The sequence below is a fragment of the Temnothorax nylanderi genome, unplaced genomic scaffold (genome assembly GCF_030848795.1).
Source record: "Temnothorax nylanderi isolate EJ_2023f unplaced genomic scaffold, tnyl_v1.0 TNYL_tig0015_pilon, whole genome shotgun sequence".
In the NCBI taxonomy this organism is placed as follows: Eukaryota; Metazoa; Arthropoda; class Insecta; order Hymenoptera; family Formicidae; genus Temnothorax; species Temnothorax nylanderi.
The window spans coordinates 51,129-70,580 of record NW_027249077.1 but is presented as its reverse complement, the minus strand read 5'-3'; the positions used below and the strand labels follow the sequence as shown (position 1 = coordinate 70,580).

The 19,452-nt window shown below is 41.0% G+C and overlaps 1 long non-coding RNA gene across 1 annotated transcript; it reads left to right on the top strand.

The window, feature by feature from the left end:
* Positions 1–149: 149 nt before the first annotated feature.
* On the top strand, positions 150–6,058 carry LOC139768190 (uncharacterized). Its single transcript, XR_011717296.1, has 3 exons — positions 150–277; positions 3,146–3,249; positions 4,269–6,058. It is a non-coding gene; the product is annotated as an uncharacterized lncRNA (long non-coding RNA).
* Positions 6,059–19,452: the final 13,394 nt, after the last annotated feature.

Below are 19,452 nucleotides of genomic sequence, written 5' to 3'. Positions count from 1 at the left end.
GCTAACTTAACCTCAAAATTTTTAACAGTTTAATCCAACTGGAGCCCTCAGTTGCAGATACGTGATAGAAATATGCCGATCCCAAATCTTCTAAAAAGCAGTTTAATCATTAATTAAGTAATTTAACCATGATTATTTAACCATTTACGTGATTTTATAATAATTATTGTTCTTATACTATATATTACAGTATTGCTTTCCATCAGTGGATGTTCATGCAGTCCAGAGCAGCATCAAGTAGTTTGATAGAAGAGCAAAAGATTTATTTATTAGATACGTAAGTGTTACGTCCAACCCCGGGATTAGGATAAGAAAATCTGGGAAGCGAAGGAAAAGCTAACCAGGGGGGTCGGGGTAAGGAAGGACGCAACTCGAAGCTTAAGAATACTGCTCGCAGGTACGCGCTCTGCGGCGCGTGGCGCGAGCCCGAACACACTTTTATGACTCAGGAAGGGTCAACGTTCGTAGGGACGCTAGGACGCCTTCCGTGAGCGGTGCGATCGTCGGTCCTCTTTCGAGTCAAGGAATTTAATCCCTTTAACTCGGGATCGGACCTCGTGCAATTTCCGAGAGGGAGATAGTGGTGGGTGAGGTCTTAAGTGATAAATAAATGGAAATTTATATTTAATATAAGTAAAACATTTATTATAAATTTAAGTTAAGTAACTGTCGAAATTACAATTGATGAGAACTAGGCAAAAACGGTAGATTGAAAGCATTTTACAATGGAAGTGTATGTTTAAGGTATATGTGTGTACTTCTCGCGGGTGTTACATAAGTGCGGGGGTGATCGGGCAAGATTTCTAAGGGGATACCTACTTGAAATACACATCCTGCCCGCTATTATTACAGTTAGTTTTAGGATTGAAGTTACATGAATCTACTGTGTGTGTGCGTGTGTATGTTAATCGATGAAGTAAAGCATATGAAAATTATAATAAGTAAAACCTAATTATATAGCTATCAATCTAAGGTTACGATCTCAGGATCGCCTACTTGCTCAAGGTCGAGAGTCGAGGCGGTGGACGGGGCCGGAGACGGAGTTCGGGAAGAGGAGGGGGAGTCGGGAGGTTCGAGGAGGGCGACCGGATCGCGGTTGACGGGGACCACGCGAAATGGGGCCACCCGACAAACCGGACGATAAGGTGCGGGGGAAAACCGAGATGGGAGGATAATGGGGCGAGATTGTATGACGGGGCGACGCTGTTGTGAGGAACAGGGTTCCTCTGAGAAGGCTGGTAGGGGCGGTGGAGTGGCGAGACGCGAAGCACCGGGCTGTGTGGGACAAGGTTCTTCCGGTTCCCTGCGGGCCCGTTTGTGGCGACGTCTCCCGTGTTTCGCGGCGTTTCGCGACTTCTTATTGGTGGGACCGGCCGAATCCACTACGAATTAGCGGATTGTTAAAATTTAAGTCCGTCACGTGCGGGGAAGTCTCCTCATGCTTTGGAGAATAAATCTAAAGAGTACTTCGAGTCCACCAACGAGTCAGCTAACCCTAAGCAATATACCCCGAGTCCGCTTACCCAGCTAACCCAAAGCAGTGTACCCCGAGTCCACCGACGAGTCAGTTAACTCAGAGCAACATACCTCGGATCCGCCGAGCCAGTTAACTCAAAGCAACATACCCCGAGTCCACCGAGCCAGTTAACTCAAAGCAAAGGAGATTGTTCGGAATCGACCGATAAATCGGCTAATTCGGAACAGGGGTAGCAAGAGGGATGGAAGGGCTATACTGGGAGACTTCCCTAACGCGTGGATATATGAAGAAGAAGGGGAGCATATATATATATATATATGCTCCCCTTCCTACACACCGTCCTACCCATACACATATATATATATATATATGGTGTGTGTAGGACTTACTACTTGTCGGTGATCGAATAGCTGGTTCTTTGAAATCGCTGGCTCTCCTTGGGTGCTGTGGATAGGCTCTAGTTGGCACTCGATGGGTTTAAGTTCACGCACAGAATTTAACTTGAACTCAAGATGAGATTTGAATCTGGCGCAGTAAATTGAAAGGAGGCGACGAGATGATCTGGCTGAAGAGGAGCTGCGCAAGAGAGCAAGTCCTGCGATGTCGCGATTTATATAGGAAAGTTCTAAGGATGGGAAGGGTGAATTGCGTGTGGGATGTGTCAGGTTTTCAGTTTGGGAACTTCTGGTTGGCGGGATGTTTCTAATTTTTGTCTGAAGGATTTCTTATTGGGTGGGATGGTCTTCACCCAAGAGCTGGATTCTTAAGTTTTCGCCTATCCTAGAAAGCTAGAGACGGTTGTCGATTTTTCCGGGTGTTCATTGGTGAGTCCCCTCGTAAGGCCCCCACTGTCTTGCTGGGGGTGCAACCCATCGTTTCCTCCAGTGACTCATCTGTTTTTCGACTATCGCCGATTTCTCTTTTATTAGGGTCCCTTATTTATCTCGCGACCCTGCTCGAATTACCGACAGACGACGCATATGCCTCCAATCTCAAGTGCAGTTTTATTGCAGTTTTATTGCTAAGTGCAAACAGAAACTTCCGCCACGTGCTCTTACAAGATTTCCAAAAGCACGTTTTAGATCTCGTTTCTGTTTGTCGGAACATTGCGCGGAAAATCTGAGCTAGTCGCACGATACAGTACAGATCCCCATCAACCCCTGTCTGGAATTAAGGCCCCTTTTACGCGTCGTGTCGCCGGGTTTATAGTTATGGGCCCGATAAGGTTGCTGAGAATCTGGTCACCATACGCCCCGTCTGTTACCAATTCGTAATCTGGGGGGTTGGTTTTATTTGATCATAAAAAAAAAGGAATGTGAGGAGATCTAAACTCACTCCCCGTTCGACAACCGTCCGTGCTCGGTTTGTGTATCCTAATCTTAAGGGCCACTCTTAGCCGCACAAGAATTCCCGCGAAAAAGGGAAATCGTGGAGTCTGCAGGACGTAACATAAGTAAGAAAAAGTTAAATTTGATATAAACCATGCTTTCCAATATTAAAATCGTCAATACTGAAAATCCAAAGTATACGTGTAACATTTATAACTACAGATTTTCAGTATACATAGATAGTGAATATCGGAATACAGATTCATACTTAACCTACTTTTATGTTTAAAATATATAATTAGATGTAAATAATAATTACTGTTTTTGTATTATGTTGCAGTGTTACGTTGCTTTCCATCAGTAGAAGTTCACGCAGAGCAGCACCAAGCAGTTTGATTTCTATCAAACTCTTCTGAGCGACAGCTTTATTTATTAGATACATAAGTAAGAAAAATTTAAACTTGGTATAAACTGCGTTCCAATATTTTAATATCCAGTACTGAAAATCTAAAGTGTATGTATAACATTAACCATAGATTTTCAGTATAGACAGTGAATATTGGAACACGTCATACTTAACCCCGTACTCTTATGTTTGAATATGTAATTATGTATGAAATAAACAGGGTGATTTATTTCGTGTGCCAATCATCTCCGCTCTAATTATCTCAGAAAGTATTGATTTATTGGAAAAATGTTTTGGATAAAAGTTGGAGGGTTCAAGGAGGACCAATAGACAATTTTATTAGATTTTGAGTCCGGGACCTGTGTTAAGCCTAATAGGATCCAAGTCAAATTATTTAAATATAAATCCCTTTTTTATTGTATCATCTTTTTCTACTAATTAATATGAACAACTTTTGTCTGAAACATTTTTTTATTTGCCTTATACTTTTTGAGATATTCAAGGAAAACTTGGTTTCAAGAATATACTGTTGCAATAGTATTCTAATTTCTTTAAATAATTGTGTACACATGAAAGCTTCAAGGAAATGTATACACAAATATTTAAAGAAATTGGGGTATTATTGCAATAGCATATTCTTGAGACCATATTAAGTCAAAAAGTCTTGTATCATTTTTCCCTCCGACAAGCATTTATCAAGATATCATAAGCTAAATATTAAAAAAATTACCAAATTTTTCTTGAATATCTCAAAAAGTATAAGGCAAATAAAAAATGTTTCAGACAAAAGTTGTTTATATTAATTAGTAGAAAAAGATGATGTAATAAAAAATGGGAGTTTTTATTTAAAAAATTTGACTTGGACCCTACTGGGCTCAACATGGGTTCCAGACTCAAAATCTAAGATCATCCATTATTCCTCTATGAACCCTCCAACTTTTATCTGAAACATTTTTCCAATAAACCAATACTTTAGGAGATAATTGGCACACAAAATAAAACTCACCTTGTATAATCAGATATAAATAATAATTACAGTTATTGTATTATGTTATAGTGTTACGTAACTCTTTATCAGTGGAAATTCATACAGTGCAGAGCAGAGCAGTGCAGAGCATGGAGCAGTTTTGAAGAAGAAAGAGATAGAAAGATAATATCAATATTATTTTCTTAATATTATATATAATACTATTATTAAAAATAACAATTTGATAAAATTTAATAAAATTTATTAAAATGGTTTAATTTTTAGCAATATTAAATAAATATTGTCTAGTCCGGTAGGAGACATGACGCAGGACGGACGTGCCTGCGTGTGCTCCGCAAAGTATTTTTCCACAAGTGTCTTAAAGTCGTGATTCTTGGACAATAATCGATATGTGGTGATTCGCGGTGTGAATCTACGCCGGATGATGTACTTTAGTGACTGGATACACTTAAAATTAAGACTTTTATTAACATTAATATTTTCATGTCGTGTACGGGCACGCCCGTGCACGTGATCATGGAGTGATCGTGCCACGTTGAAACATTCAACATTCTACAATATACTCTTAATCCTTCTCATATCTTAGAGAATTAGATGACAAACCGATTCTGGGAGCGTATGTGCACACTGCAATATGTATATTTTTATTAATTTTACATAATTATTGACAGGATCGGCAAGAATCTTGTGCCACGCATGCTGCGCACGTGGCGAAAGAATATGGAAGGATGTTATATATGACTATGATTGGAGAGTTACTGGCCCCTACAGGCTCCAAATTATATTTTTGGAAGGACGTAAATTACACTCTGTCTATTTTCTCGGGACTTGTATTTCTTATTTCGCCGCGTGGAGCACGCGATGAGGAACTATAGGTGGACGATGAGTGGACAACGAGGACGATTTAATGATGTTAAGATGCTTGTGGCTCCCACAGGCTCCAATTTACCCATCTATTTATCTATTTCTATCGATGACTCTAAATAATAGTGTATATTTCGGTGAGTTAAATGTCGAAAGAGTGTGTTAATAACTTCGTCTTTCTATGTGCCGTTGCGCGACCATTTTCGCGTTTGCCGATACCTCGCGTGGATAATCGTTGATGATTGTGGCTATACGTGCTCGATGCTACATCGGATTCACCCCGAGTGGCTGGATTTGCGCTCTATGGCGTCATGCCTTCGTGGATATGTGTGCCCGACTTGATATCGGTATTTAACATGGATGGGTTTTTTTTTTTTTTTTTTTTTTTTTGTTCGAGCTCGGGGATCGGCACCGTCGGGCCGTTGTCCCGGGGCGCGTATGATGGATATTATAGACTAGCGCGATCGCTGACTTGCATATGGGGATCGGTTCCTCGGACCGACTTCCTGAAGTGCTTTTCGCGGGGGTTATGTATACCGCCATGCATGGTCTAACTATACCGCTCGGGGCATTTCATGCTTATCTTCAGCGCGAGGATGATGTGTGTTATGTACTGCGATCTACATAACCTACAACCTAGATTTCATCTGCGAGGACACGTGTCGTGTCGCTTTTTTGCCTAAATGGATTATACCCGCGTTTATATTGCGAGCTTACATCGTATGGATGTCATACATGCGTTTTGATCTTGTACGGCAATTGTAATTGATAATCCCTATGTCCTAAGTGGTCGTATGTTGGGTGTGTCTTATGTTTTTACTTACATGTATGTCTTTGTAAATGTCTGCAGTATCCATTGCAAATATAGCAACTCTCTACTTTACTTTATTTTGATCGATTACAACAATAGCTACTATTTATATAAGTTAATAAATACTAATGATGTAGAAACTATTCTTGCCATCACTATTAAACATGATAATATTTACAGTGAATATTGTTTATATGTGTGTCTTTGTGTATGCACGAAGAGGTCTGATGTATGTGCTCAGCGTTGTTGCGGCACTCAATAATATCATAAAATGATTATCATGACCAATGCCATCTTAGGTTATGTTCGCTTATATGCGTTGAGATGTATACCTTTTTTTTTTTTTTTTTTTTTTATGTGTATTACGGTTATTTCAGGAATCTGGATATGGAAGGAAAATGAAAATAATTAAAATACATAAAACTGATCCTTGTTTATTGTTTATCACTATATTCTTGAACACATTGTATGCAACGATGCCTAGACCTCTTTGTCAATGTTTAATGTTTATTATGCTACATTCTGAATCTCATTATATATTGTAACACACATCTATCCTAATCCTAATTGCGAAATATTGTAAGTGTTTACTTTTCGTAAATTAATCGAACTATATTACGGTTTGTTGACACGTACGAATTATATACAGACCGGGAGTAAGAAATTAACTTGCCTGCCTGAATATAGGGTATTTAGATCATTAGGGTTGATCCGCATGTACGAACTGCCTTTAGGAAACGACTTTAGTTTTCGTTCACTTTGAGCGATGCTTGTGTAATACATTAATACTTAAGCTATATCCACACAGGCTCGCGTGGGCCCACGGGCGTAGGCGTGGGGGAATTGATTGGCCCGTATGCATGTGCATAGAGAAATAGACCGGTCCGTTTCTTTGTGCATGTGGTTGTGCGCCTGTGCGGGTATGTCTGGATAGACCCTTACTGATGCACTATGCATCTATACATAACAATTTACGAGTATCGCACGTGATGATGCGTTTTTCTTTGCAATATACCTGATACACTTGAAGAATAAAATAGATAGATATATAAAATAAGGATAAATAATGAACACCGATATATAATGACTTTCATTGTTATCATTGTTATCAAAATTTGAACAAATCTTCCAAGATACCCTTTGTAGATATGCGTATTATAATCTTGGAAAATATAATATGACATAATATTCCCACCTTTTGATGGCTCTTTCGACTCAATCTATGTAGCTATTGACATGTCGATTATATATAGTATCATTCTGCTACTAAATTTGGAACAATTTTCCAAGATACTCTTTCTAAATATGCGTAATATAATCGTGGAAAACATAATATTATATTATACGATATTCTTACCTTTGATGGTTCTCTCGGCTCAATTTACAGGTCGATTAACAATTTTCCGAGATGCCCCCCCTTTTTTGTATATACGCGTACTATAACTTTGGATAACTTTGGAAAGCTTAATAATATGTGATATCCCCATCTTTTGATGGTCTTTTCGGTTCAATCTATGTAGATACTTAAATAGATTTATAAAGAAAGGATAAATAACGATATATATAATAATAACCTTCTATTGCTGCACGTGCTTTGTCTCCTGTCGCACTGTATTGCTGCGGTTCATCCCCCCCCTTTTATTTTTAGTTTTAGTTTTAGCTTTAGCTTTAGCCTAAGTCTCTTATTTGTGTCGAGACATTTTTGCAATTAGGATACTCTCCTATAGTTATTTATATGAAGGAAAGATGGAGAACAAATAAATATATATTAAAATCCCTCTTTATTATTAAATCTGAACTAACTTTAAATATAATAACACACGGTATCTCCATCTTTGATGGTACTTGAGTTCGGGCTTGCTTCTGTCGCAAGCAAATTAGCCAATCCTGCGTTTTCTCTCGCTTACGCATTGATTGACTTTACCAACATTTCCTACAGTGCGCTCTTGGACAAGGCGCAGCTACTTGCGAGTCGTCCTCGGGTGCATCATGGGCGGGGTGCACTCGAACTAACTCGTCCTAAGGGGGAAGGACCCCCCCCCTGAAAAATAATAAAACCAAAATATGGCAGAAGACACGGATAAAGAAATGAGTTTACCACCCCAGGATGCTCGGATCTCCAGGGGTAGGCACGGGGAGGGTGCAGAAATGCACTGTCCGGCTCTCCCCGGGTCGTTGGGACTTCCTCCGGGAGGACCAGAACCATGCGACGGACATAATGTAAACAAAAAACTGTTATCTGAGACTGTCGCAGAGGCAACAAGTCTGCGTCCAGAATGGACAATCAGTAAATCGGACTCCTCTGCGCGGGGAGTACCTGAAACTGATATGACCGAGGCTGATGTGTCTATTAATGCCGGTATAGGGCTCGCGAGAGATATCTTATATTCGGATCGTCTGGACAGACGGGTGTCCATTACCCCGGATCCTGTCGAATCACAAAGAGAACCCGAAGAGGTCTATGGTTGCTACGAAACACCTACCTACGCTGTTGATGACATGGGTACCCAGGAAGAACAGTTGGAAGATCCTGTTGTTATCGATGACTCTGACAATTTCGAGATGGAAGGTAGTAAAATGGATAACAGAAGTGCTGGAAAAAGGCGAGCGGATAGATCCCTATCCGGAGAATCCTCACAATCTTCTTTGGTTGCGCACAACCTCGCAGCTAATAGAAGGATTATTAAAAAGTCTAGTATGAGGAATTCTGAGAAAATCAGAAGGATCAGTAAGAGGAGAGGCCGCTCGATCGACTCATCGACCGATGATACATCTATAGTGTTGATGGAAGTCAATACTCTCGCCGAATTCGACACAGACAAGCTGACCGATTATGCGTTGGAATGTCTGGATAAGATGACGTTTGTTATAAATAAAACTTCAAGTATTCAGGGCAAGCTTAAGGGACGCTACAAAGTTGGCATTCATAACATGGAAAGGATAGTTAATATCCTACGTGACAGACTCCAGGAATCTGGGGACGTTGCTTCTACTAAGACCCAGAACACAATCCTCACTGCAAAACTACTAAATATGAAACGAGAAATAGAGACCAACTCCCGGGAGCTCTCGCTTGCGAACGAGGAGAATAAAAATCTGAAGCAGGAGATTGCGAATCTCCAAGATAAGTTGAGACGTAGAGACGCGGCGAGGAGTGGCACTCCTTCCGTTTCGGGAGCTGCGGAAGTGGCTCCGAAATCGGATGCGATGGATTTGGGGGCTGGCTTTCGGGTGCCTGACGTCGCATCTGGGGTGATTCGATCGGAGGGATTTCCTACGCTTCCTTCTCCTCTTCCTCAGAGGAAACGGAAGCCACAAATTGTGGACACTAAAAAATTGTCGATCAGAGTTACGAAGGCAGTCGAGGACTCCATGGATGTTTTCCGATTTGGAAGAGATGACAACGCCCTTACCAGCGAATCCAATAGGAAAGGAAATTCACCTAAAAGCGTGTTTAGATTCGCTCCTGTCCGAACGGAGGATGCCGGTGGTGGTTCAGGCTCCGCCCCGGACCTCGGGAAAATTAGTGAGCAGGTGATTCAGCTCACACAACGCATGAACGAGCTGCAACAAATGCTTGCGGCTCACTCAGATGAGCCGCCTGATGTTCCTAATCGCAGAGGAGGCAAGAAATCCCGACTTACTTCCACTAGGAGTGATTTCTCTGCACCCTCTGGAGCATCAGAGGTGGAGACTGTAGTCCCGATTACACCTACTGCTACATCTGAGGATCGTCTAAACCAAAATGATTTGAACCGGAATACTGGAATTAGTACCGACAGGAGAGATACGCGTGAGAGGACCCGTCCGCGTAGACCTCCTAGGACGGCTGCCGTATCGATTACTAGCTTGAACCCTAGTAAACTCAGCTATGCCGACATGCTGAGGAAGGCTAGGGAAAATATTTCTCTGGATAAGCTCGGAATAGAGAGATCCAAAATCAGGAAGGGTGTCAGTGGTGGGATAATCATTGAAATCCCTGGTGAGGATGGAGCCACCAAGGCGGACAGTCTCGCGGGTAAGTTGAGGGAGGTTCTCGGTGCGGGCGAGGCTCGGGTCACCAGGCCTACAACTATGGGAGAGGTCCGCATCTGGAACTTTGATGACTCGATTGCTCCTGCGGAGATAGTCAGCGAGATCTCCGTCCTGGGCGATTGTGACGAAAATTTAATTAAGCTGGGTAACATCAGGAAAATGAATAATGGGCTCAACTCCGTATGGGCGAAATGTCCACTCACTGCGGCTGGGAGGATTACCTCATCAAACAAGCTTAAACTCGGATGGACTATGGCCCGAATAGAGATGCTCGCGGCAAAGCCTGTACAGTGCTTTAAGTGCTGGCGCTTTGGGCACGTGAGCAACAATTGTCCTTTTCCCGAGAATCGAGCGGGAAATTGCTTCAGATGCGGAGCCCAGGATCATCACATCGGGGATTGTAAATCGAACCCATACTGCGTTGTGTGTGCTGGCGCCGGTAGAACGAGCGACCATCGCCTCGGCTCTACTAGGTCGTGCTTGACCAGGGAATTACCACCAGCTAGAACAGCTGCAGCAAGAAATGCTTAAATTCGTACAAGTGAATCTTAATAAATGTAGGGAGGCCGGCGAACTCCTTATTCAGCAGTCCGCGGAGCTGGGGGCCGGGGTATGCCTCGTGACTGAACCTGCACGCATGCCTGACACTCAGCTTTGGTTCAGTAGTCGCAACGGGCTTGCCGCAATATACATAAATCATCGTATAGTCTGTCACCCCGTCAAATTGTGCCATCGGGGTGTCAATTCCGTACTGATTAGCATCAAGGATCTGTTCATAATTTCGTGTTATATTTCACCCAATTGCCGGGTTGACCAATACTCGGATTTTCTGGACGAGCTCACCGCCTTATGTTCTGGCATCCCCAGTAACAAGGACCTTATTGTATGCGGAGATTTCAATGCGCATAGCTATGCGTGGGGGTCAAACACCAACTTACGTGGTGATCTGCTGGAAGAATGGTCCGCCCAGATGGACCTGAGATTGTTGAATCTTGGTAGAAGACCCACTTTTGTTGGTCATCAGGGTGAGTCTGTTATAGACTTAACTTGGGTCTCTCCGCGTACTTTGAAGAGAATGCGAAATTGGGTTGTCCGGGAGGACATTGCGTCTCTGTCCGACCACTTATATATAACCTTCGACATGTTTGGCTACGATAATCACACTCCGATGCCTTTGAATCCACCTAGGTGGAATTTTAAGAAGATGGACGGGGAACTGTATACCGCCGCCGTGGAGTGGACCTGTGCGGTCACCCCTGACGAAGATGACTACTTGCTTGCGGTTCCTCCGGATAGGTGGATCCATGAATGCACGCGGAATGCATGTGAGGCTTCTGTTCCGCGATCGAGGATACGCGGTCGAGGTCCTAATGCCTACTGGTGGAACGACCAAATCGCGGCCTTACGAGCTGCGGCTATAAGAACCAGGCGTGACTGGACCCGCGGACGTGGCAGAGACCCGCTTGTGGTCTCCGATTGTAAAAGATCGGCATACTTCCTTGCTAAGCGGGAGTTAAAGTCAGAGATAAGAAGAGCCAAGTCTGGAGCCTGGTCCGAGCTTGTCAAAACCCTGGACGACGATCCCTGGGGTCTCCCATATAAGGTGGTTATGGGAAGACTGCGTAAACCTGCTCCCAGTCTTAGCATGTCATTGGAGCCGCATGCACTAGGAAAACTTCTCGACAGTCTGTTCCCCCCTGGTAGGGACCTGGTCCCTGTCGATCTGGGGGACTGCGAAGCCGGTCGCACTCCCGTAACAATTGGAGAAGTTATGTATGCTATTAAGGCTAAGAAAAACACAAGCACGGCGCCTGGTCCGGATGGATTCAAGTCGATGACCATTAAACGGTTTCCTCCCTCGATGCAGTACAGACTAGTGCGGGTTTTTGATCTTTTTTTAAAAAATGGTATCTTCCCGACCGCGTGGAAGACTGCCGATCTTGTTTTAATCCCCAAGGGGAATACCGTTCCTGGGGAACCTCCTAAGGCACGTCCCATCTGCCTTCTAAATGAGATCGGCAAGACTTTCGAGCGGGTTATTGCCGAGCGTCTCTTGCGATACATGGAGGAGAACCCGGCTTCGGATCTGTCGCCTAATCAATTTGGTTTTAGGAAGAGGAGGTCAACAATCGACGCCCTTTCGTTATTTAAAAGGACTGTACTGGGGGCTCGCGCCGATGGTAGGGTGGTCCTTGCCATTTCTCTGGACATCAAGAACGCATTTAATTCCATTAAGCTTAAGGTAATCAGACGTGCCCTTCGTGTAAAAGGTTTTCCTCCGTATCTGTGCCGTATTATTGAGGCTTACCTTACAGATCGAAAAATCAGGTACGTTGCGCCTGATGGCACGCGTCGTACCAGGAGGGTCAACAGGGGTGTCCCACAGGGCTCTGTGTTGGGCCCCCTGTTGTGGAATTTGGCATTTGACTATGTTTTAAGAACCCGGCTTTTTGATGGATGTAGTCTGATTTGTTATGCGGACGACACCCTCCTTATCGTGGAAGATGACGACTACGACTCTGCGTGCGCTCTTGCCATCGAGTGTCTCGAGCGACTAATCATAAACATCGAATATCTGGGCCTGGAAATCTCTTGGGGGAAGACGGAGGCCGTTTTCTTCGGTGGACGCCCGAGGAATGCCAACTTTGAATTTGATGGAAACACCATCAACATCAGCAATCAGATGAAATATCTGGGTGTCATAATCGACAGCAGATTTAATTTCTGCGCGCATTTTAGATACGTGGCAGCTAAAGCCACGAAGATTTGTAGAGCGCTATGTGGCATCCTTCCCAATCTGCGCGGACCGATTGAGAGTAAGCGTCGTCTATATTATACCGTCGTGCTTTCCGTGATGCTGTACGCGGCTCCGGTTTGGAGCGAGGAACTTCAGGCTTCTCATACACAACAGAGATTACTGCACCGCGTTCTGCGCGTCGTCGCCTCCAGAACGGTTATGTCGTACCGTACAGTGTCCTACGAGGCGGCGACGCTTTTAGCCAGGATTCCGCCCTTACACTTATATGCAGCTTTTCTTCGACGGGTCTATCTACGCCTTTGCGAGATGAAGGAGTTGGGCACCTATACCGATGATTCCCCGAAGGAGGAGCGTGCTACCGAGCGTCTGGAGATGCATAGACAGTGGGCCGAGCATATTCAGGATCCTCGTTTACCGGGAAGGCGAACGAGGGACGCCATTGCACCTAATTTTGGCAGATGGCTCAATAGACGTACCGGATTCTTAACTTACAGAATGACTCAACTGCTAACAGGCCATGGGTGTTTCTCCACCTTTCTTTATCGTATCGAGAAGGAGGATAGCCCGGCTTGTAGGTACTGCTGCTGTGCGGAGGATTCTGCTGAACACACGCTCGCGGTATGCCCCTTTTGGGGTGTTGAGAGGGGCGAGCTGGTGGCGGCTCTTGGACCGGATTTGACCCTATCTGCGGTCATAGCCAAGATTTGCGATGCGAAGGAGGCCTGGAAGGCATTCGCTGTTTTCGCGGAGCGCGTGATGACAAAGAAAGAGGAGGACGGACGGAGGAGGCAGATGGACGTCCCTGACCGCGGTGCGGACGCGGGTGGGGCGTGAGGATGATTTGCGTATTTTCCGATTAGGTTTAATTTGCGGTTTGCGTCACCGTTATGGTGGATTTACGTTTAAGGCTTCTCTCTGTTAGACATCTTCTTCTGCGACTTTTAGTAGAGTTTAAGTTGCGGTGTGCGTCACCATATGGTGAATCTGCGATTTTGGTTGGTTGTTCTGGATGTCCCTCTTCTTGGGGAGGGCGGGCGCTGGTCGGTCGCGGGCTTTCCTCCCCTGGGGTCCGGTGCGTCGCTGTGTGCGTGACTGGAGTCGGAGTCTACCATGCATCGTGGGAGAAGCGGAAGTGCGTCCCGCCACCGCTTCGCGCCGGCTCTGGGATACGTTGGCGACGTTCCCGGATCCCTGGGGGGTGGTGGCTTGGGGGCGGTCGGTGCCTGTCCCTCTTCCTCCTTGGGGGCCGTCGGGGACTTATTCGCTATCTTGTTGGCAATGTGCTTGCTTTCCTGCCCTTTTGTTTATTGGGGAGGCGGTCGTCTTTCTGCCGCGGGGTCCTCCGGGGGTTGGCCGGCCGTGGCTTGCCGCTCGCTACTTTTTCGGGCTCTTGCCCCACTGGAAACAGTGGGTGCTGGAAGCCTTTTGTGGCGGCGGACCTCGGTGGGTCGTCCCCTGGCGGATCTCCGTGGTTTGGCGGCTCTTCTCCCTATTTATGTTTTCCGCGCTCTCCCCCCTAGACTCTCTCCTTCGGGGGGGAGTCTGGGGGAAGGGCGCGGTTGTACTCCTGCCGTGTGCCTTCTGCCTCGGCTAGAGTCTGTTGGATCCGTTGTGCCGGGTCCTTTTTTGCTTTGGTGATGGGATGTGTGTTTTTTCCCCGAATGTTAACGGGCTCGCTATTGACTTAGCGAGTCCGTGTCTTGTTTTCGCGTGAGACCTCTCTACCCGGGTAGGAGGTCTCTGTTTGTCAAATCCGTGCAAGTCCTGGGACCATGTACGACTCCTGGGGGTGTGAATTCCTTGGGGAGGCGGTCCCCGCGGTCAATGAAGAACTCCTCAAATGATGTGTCTGACAGATACTATCATGGGGATTTCCAAGACGGCTGCGTAGCTTGGCTTGCCAAATACTAAGCTGGGGGACTGTCTCTTTCCCCTTGGAATGAGCACCCCATTTCGACCTCCGTGTGTCTTTGTATGAGGCTTACGGTGCTTTCTGTCGCTTCGTGCGAGGGGCTCTATTGCGGCATGTGATGAAATACCTCGTGTGTCCCGTGTGTCGTAATCCTAGTCCTTTGTCCTGGGTTTTGGGAGAGGTTTTTTAGTGGGTGCAAGCCCCACATACCCTGACAGCCGGGGTCAGGGATGCGCCGAGGCATTTTTCCTTCTCCCACCGAAACAAAAAAAAAAAAAAAAAATAAATAAATATTGTCTAATATTACACAAATAATATTATTGCGTTAACAATATCAATATTATTTTAATATTGTATGTAACAATACTATTAAAAATAATTTAATAAAATTTAATAAAAATTATTAAAATGGTTTAATTCCTAGCAATATTGTATAAATATCACGCAAATATTACAGTAATATTACCGTAATATTACTGATATATATTACAGTAATATTACTGATATTCATTTGCGCGGACATTTTAATATTACCGAGATATCTCAGTAATATTACTGCAATATTTCTGTTATATTTCATTGTAATATTGCAATGGAAAAATAATATTGCTGCAATATTACTGAAATATTATGTGCTATGTGGGATATTATGCTACCCATACAGCACAAAATGTTTTCAAAAAATATTTCTAAATATTTCTATAAAAATATTGCGAGAAACATTTTAAAATGGTTTTAGGAATATTTTAAAATGGTTTAAAAACCTTTTGTGGTAACATTTTTAAGAATATTTTGAGAATCTTTTAAAAATATTTTTAAAAACGTTCTTTTTTATCACCCAGATAAAATTTTCTTAAATATTTGAAATGTATTTTTAAAATATTAATTAGAATCTACATATTTATTGTATCATAATCTTGTTTCAAAATATTAAAAAAATATTTTTATTTCTTATTGGTTTTATAATCTTTTTTCAAATATTTTCAAAAATATTTTTGAAATATGAAATATTCTTAATTAAATATGTATGTCGCTTATGTCAAAATAAAGAGATAAAGCTGAAATTTACAGAGATTGTGCACTTATATATCCCAAAAACCTGTGTTAAATTTGCGATCGATTGTCCGACCCGTTTCTGAGATATTTACTTTAAAAGTTACAGAAATTGTGTATATATATATATATATATATATATATATACTTCCCATGTAAATATCCCAGGTAGCACACATGGTCTTATTGACGTCAATTTAAGGTCATATTTCGTCCACGACGTCATATGTCCTTTATATGACGTGTATTTGGCGTCCTATTGTGGATATGAAAGTATGGCGTCATGAAAAGGACATGAATTAGACGTCATTTTAAGACCAAATTTGGTACACGACAATTTTATTTTCATTTTTTGAGTTTTTCTTAATTAAAACAGACCCATACAGCATAGAAGCTTGCAAGACATTGCAGGAACGTTACAAGTTGCAATGTAATGTTGTAAAGACAATTGCAACATTTCGTTGAAATATTAGAACAACATTGCAGAAATATTATAAGAATAATTGAAAATATAGTACTATAACTTACTCCGTGAACATATATGCACACACATACATAAAGAATATATTTTTTTTAGATTTATGTTTCTTTAAATTTAATTCCTAATTATTTTTCAACTTTGATTCAATTCATTAAATAAATTCTTTATTTTGCCAGGTAGTGTCTTTAGGCGTTATCATGCATGTTGTTAACGTTATTATATTAATATTATATTATGTTAAATATACGAATTTCATATTAATATTGTACATTAATTGTAATTGCGTTATTATTTTTAATATTTACCGGTTATTATCATTACACGATTTTTGAACACTATAAAGAAATGTTATATAGAAGTATAAGCAACAAGGAAGCGTCAGAATCAAAGGATCACCACTAGTCCGTTCGATCATCGATGTCAAGCGACGTTAGGTGCGGTACTGACTCGGATGGGTGACCGCGCGGCTGTATGCACACACGACATATATATAATAAATGTATTTTTTTTTCTAAAATTCTTAATTCACAACAGCATAACGGCATATACATACCTTTAAATGACTCATATTTATGTCATTTTTAAAGCATTTTTAAAATTATTATGAACATATTTTATTTTTTAAAACAATATTTCTAAAAGACTTTACAAATATTATTGAATATATTTATTTGCAATCTTTTAAAAATATTTTTGAAAATATTTTTCTGACTTGATCTGACGGACATAGAAACATTCTAAAAATATTTTTGTAAATTATTTTAAATTATTTTAATCTTCCTAAAAAATATTTTAAAAATATTTAAAAAACATTTTGTGCTGTATGGGTATTTACATAGATTGGTCTGGTTACATATTATGCTTTACATAGATTGGCCCGGTAGAACGATATGATTATCCTGCTGAGGAGCATAACGTCACAACGGAGGATGGTTACAATTTGAAGATACACAGGATACCTGGAAGTCCATATTGTTGGATAACAAGAAAAAGAAGGAAATTGTATTTATACAGTACGGTCTTTTGATTTCATCTGATTCCTGGGTACTGTACGGTCCTGGTAAAGATCTTGGTACGTATTTATTGATGACATGTAGTTGTTAACGTAATATGCGAATCAATTCAAAGCATCGTGTAAAATTTCACCGTATAGTGTTTTTGTGAAAAAGATTTTACCTTTAAATCTTATAACTTGAAAATTATATTATTAATGCTGTGATGTTTTTGTAAATATGTTAATTATTTTAAAATTTAGTAGAATCTTTTTTATATACAAAAATGTCGAGGCAATAATATTTAATATTATTTTAATATCATGTTTAAAGTTACTGAAAATAAATAGATTCTTCTTGAATCAGATTTCAAAGAAGATTACAAAGACACAATGGAACATTAGTTATTCTCCAATTTGAAGTGGAATTAAATAGAATTTGAAGTTTAATCAAATATTAAAGTTTTGAAAATTGCGAAATATAATGATATTTTTGAAAAACTGATTTTAAATTTTAGAAAAAATACATTTTCATATACATTTCGTAGAGTTTATATATCCTACTAATAGTGTATTAGCTTATTATTATCTTATCTTATGTTGCAGCATTTTTATTGGCAGATCAAGGATATGTTGTATGGATTGGAAATGTGAAAGGAAATAGTTACCGCAGATCGCATGTGAATATGACGACATACGATCCCAAATTCTGGCAATATAGGTAAAATATTGTTGTTAAAAATTATTTTGAGAGAACATCAGATCTTAAGTTTAAATATTTATTTTAAAGCAAAATGAAAAAGTAATCGTTACTTGTACTGAATATAGAGTATACCTTTACTAACATAAGTGATATGAATATAAAGTCAAGAATTTCTAAAAGAGTATGCAATGAGGATGTAAAGTAGGGGAGCTATGCCTAACATCGCCCTTATTCCTAATTCTGCACCCTACGATATTGAGACTGTTACGTGTTGCATTCTGTCAGTGAGCAGTGAAAGCTTTAGAACAACGCTACTTTGGACGATCTTTTATTTTATTTTAATCAGAACTGTGATATAAAAAGTAGCGTGGCAATTCATAATTTCGTAAAAGGTGTCTTCCGTTATTAATACAGCAAAAAAGATATGTACCAAGAACGAATTTCTGTCATGAAAACATGTGATATTATGTCTAATTTTATTCCTAAATTAGAGATATTCGTTGCTAACCATCCCAAGTAGAACAAATCAGTCATGAAAATATCAAAATGACATCATTCTGTAATCATTTTTTACGCGTCATCATGACGTCAAAATGGCCCATTAGAAGCATTTAATCTTGATTAATTACTACTTCTCCTTGACTTTTATTTGATCTTTTCGTTCTATTTAAGAATATACTCGAAATATGTTATGAAAACTGAAGAAAATTATGACTAATCATGCAATTTGTAACAATATATACTGTTACATATATCACGAGTCTCGTAAAACAGCATGTCACAAGTCAGTCATTTCAAACTGATTCTTGACGTTGACCATATGATGACATAAAATTCATCATTTTAATGTCATCTTGACGTTTCTGTGATTAACTTGTTCTACTTGGGATTATTGTGATGCTTTAATCGGTTATGTTTCTTCCTTGTGATGTTCCTAATTTCGCCCTCTAGGAATGTTCATTATACCGCCCATTTTTCCTAACTGATTTGCCTGATTTTTTTCGATGTCGTCAAATGCTACTTTTGACGTAGAACTACGTCTTTGTCGACAGTAAGGGGGGGGGGTAAATCCAGGCACAGCCTGCAACGAAAATATGTCACACTTTGAACGTTTATATCTTCGAAACTAATAATCGTAGAGTAATAAATAAGGTGTCATTCGATAGCTTATATAGTCCCATTTTCTCTCTAAAGTCTATAAAGTCTCCAAAAGGGGTTACCAATTTCTATCTTAACAAATCTCCATGATTTTTTGCAACGAAAACATGCCACACTAATATTTCTCGAAAAGTATTAAAGGAAAATATACTTTATGATAGTGTTTTTGAAAGCTCTCGATGTGAGCTAAATGTTCCTGCAATTTATTTTGGTGGTTTTTATAACCGATTTTCTTGATATGCCAATTATTATAAGAACTTGACGTCTGTCTGTATGTCTGTCTGTCTGTCTGTCTGACCGCGAACTACTCATTCGTTAATAGACCAAATTTTAAAGAATTATATATGAAACAGGGGTAGAATTTTAGGGAATGACGGTGGTGGAGTTAATTTTTCGTTACTGATTTTTTTTAAACCGGTTGCGTAATTTTTCCAATTTTTCGGGAATTAATTAACCGAATCTTAAAGAATTATATATGAAATAGGGG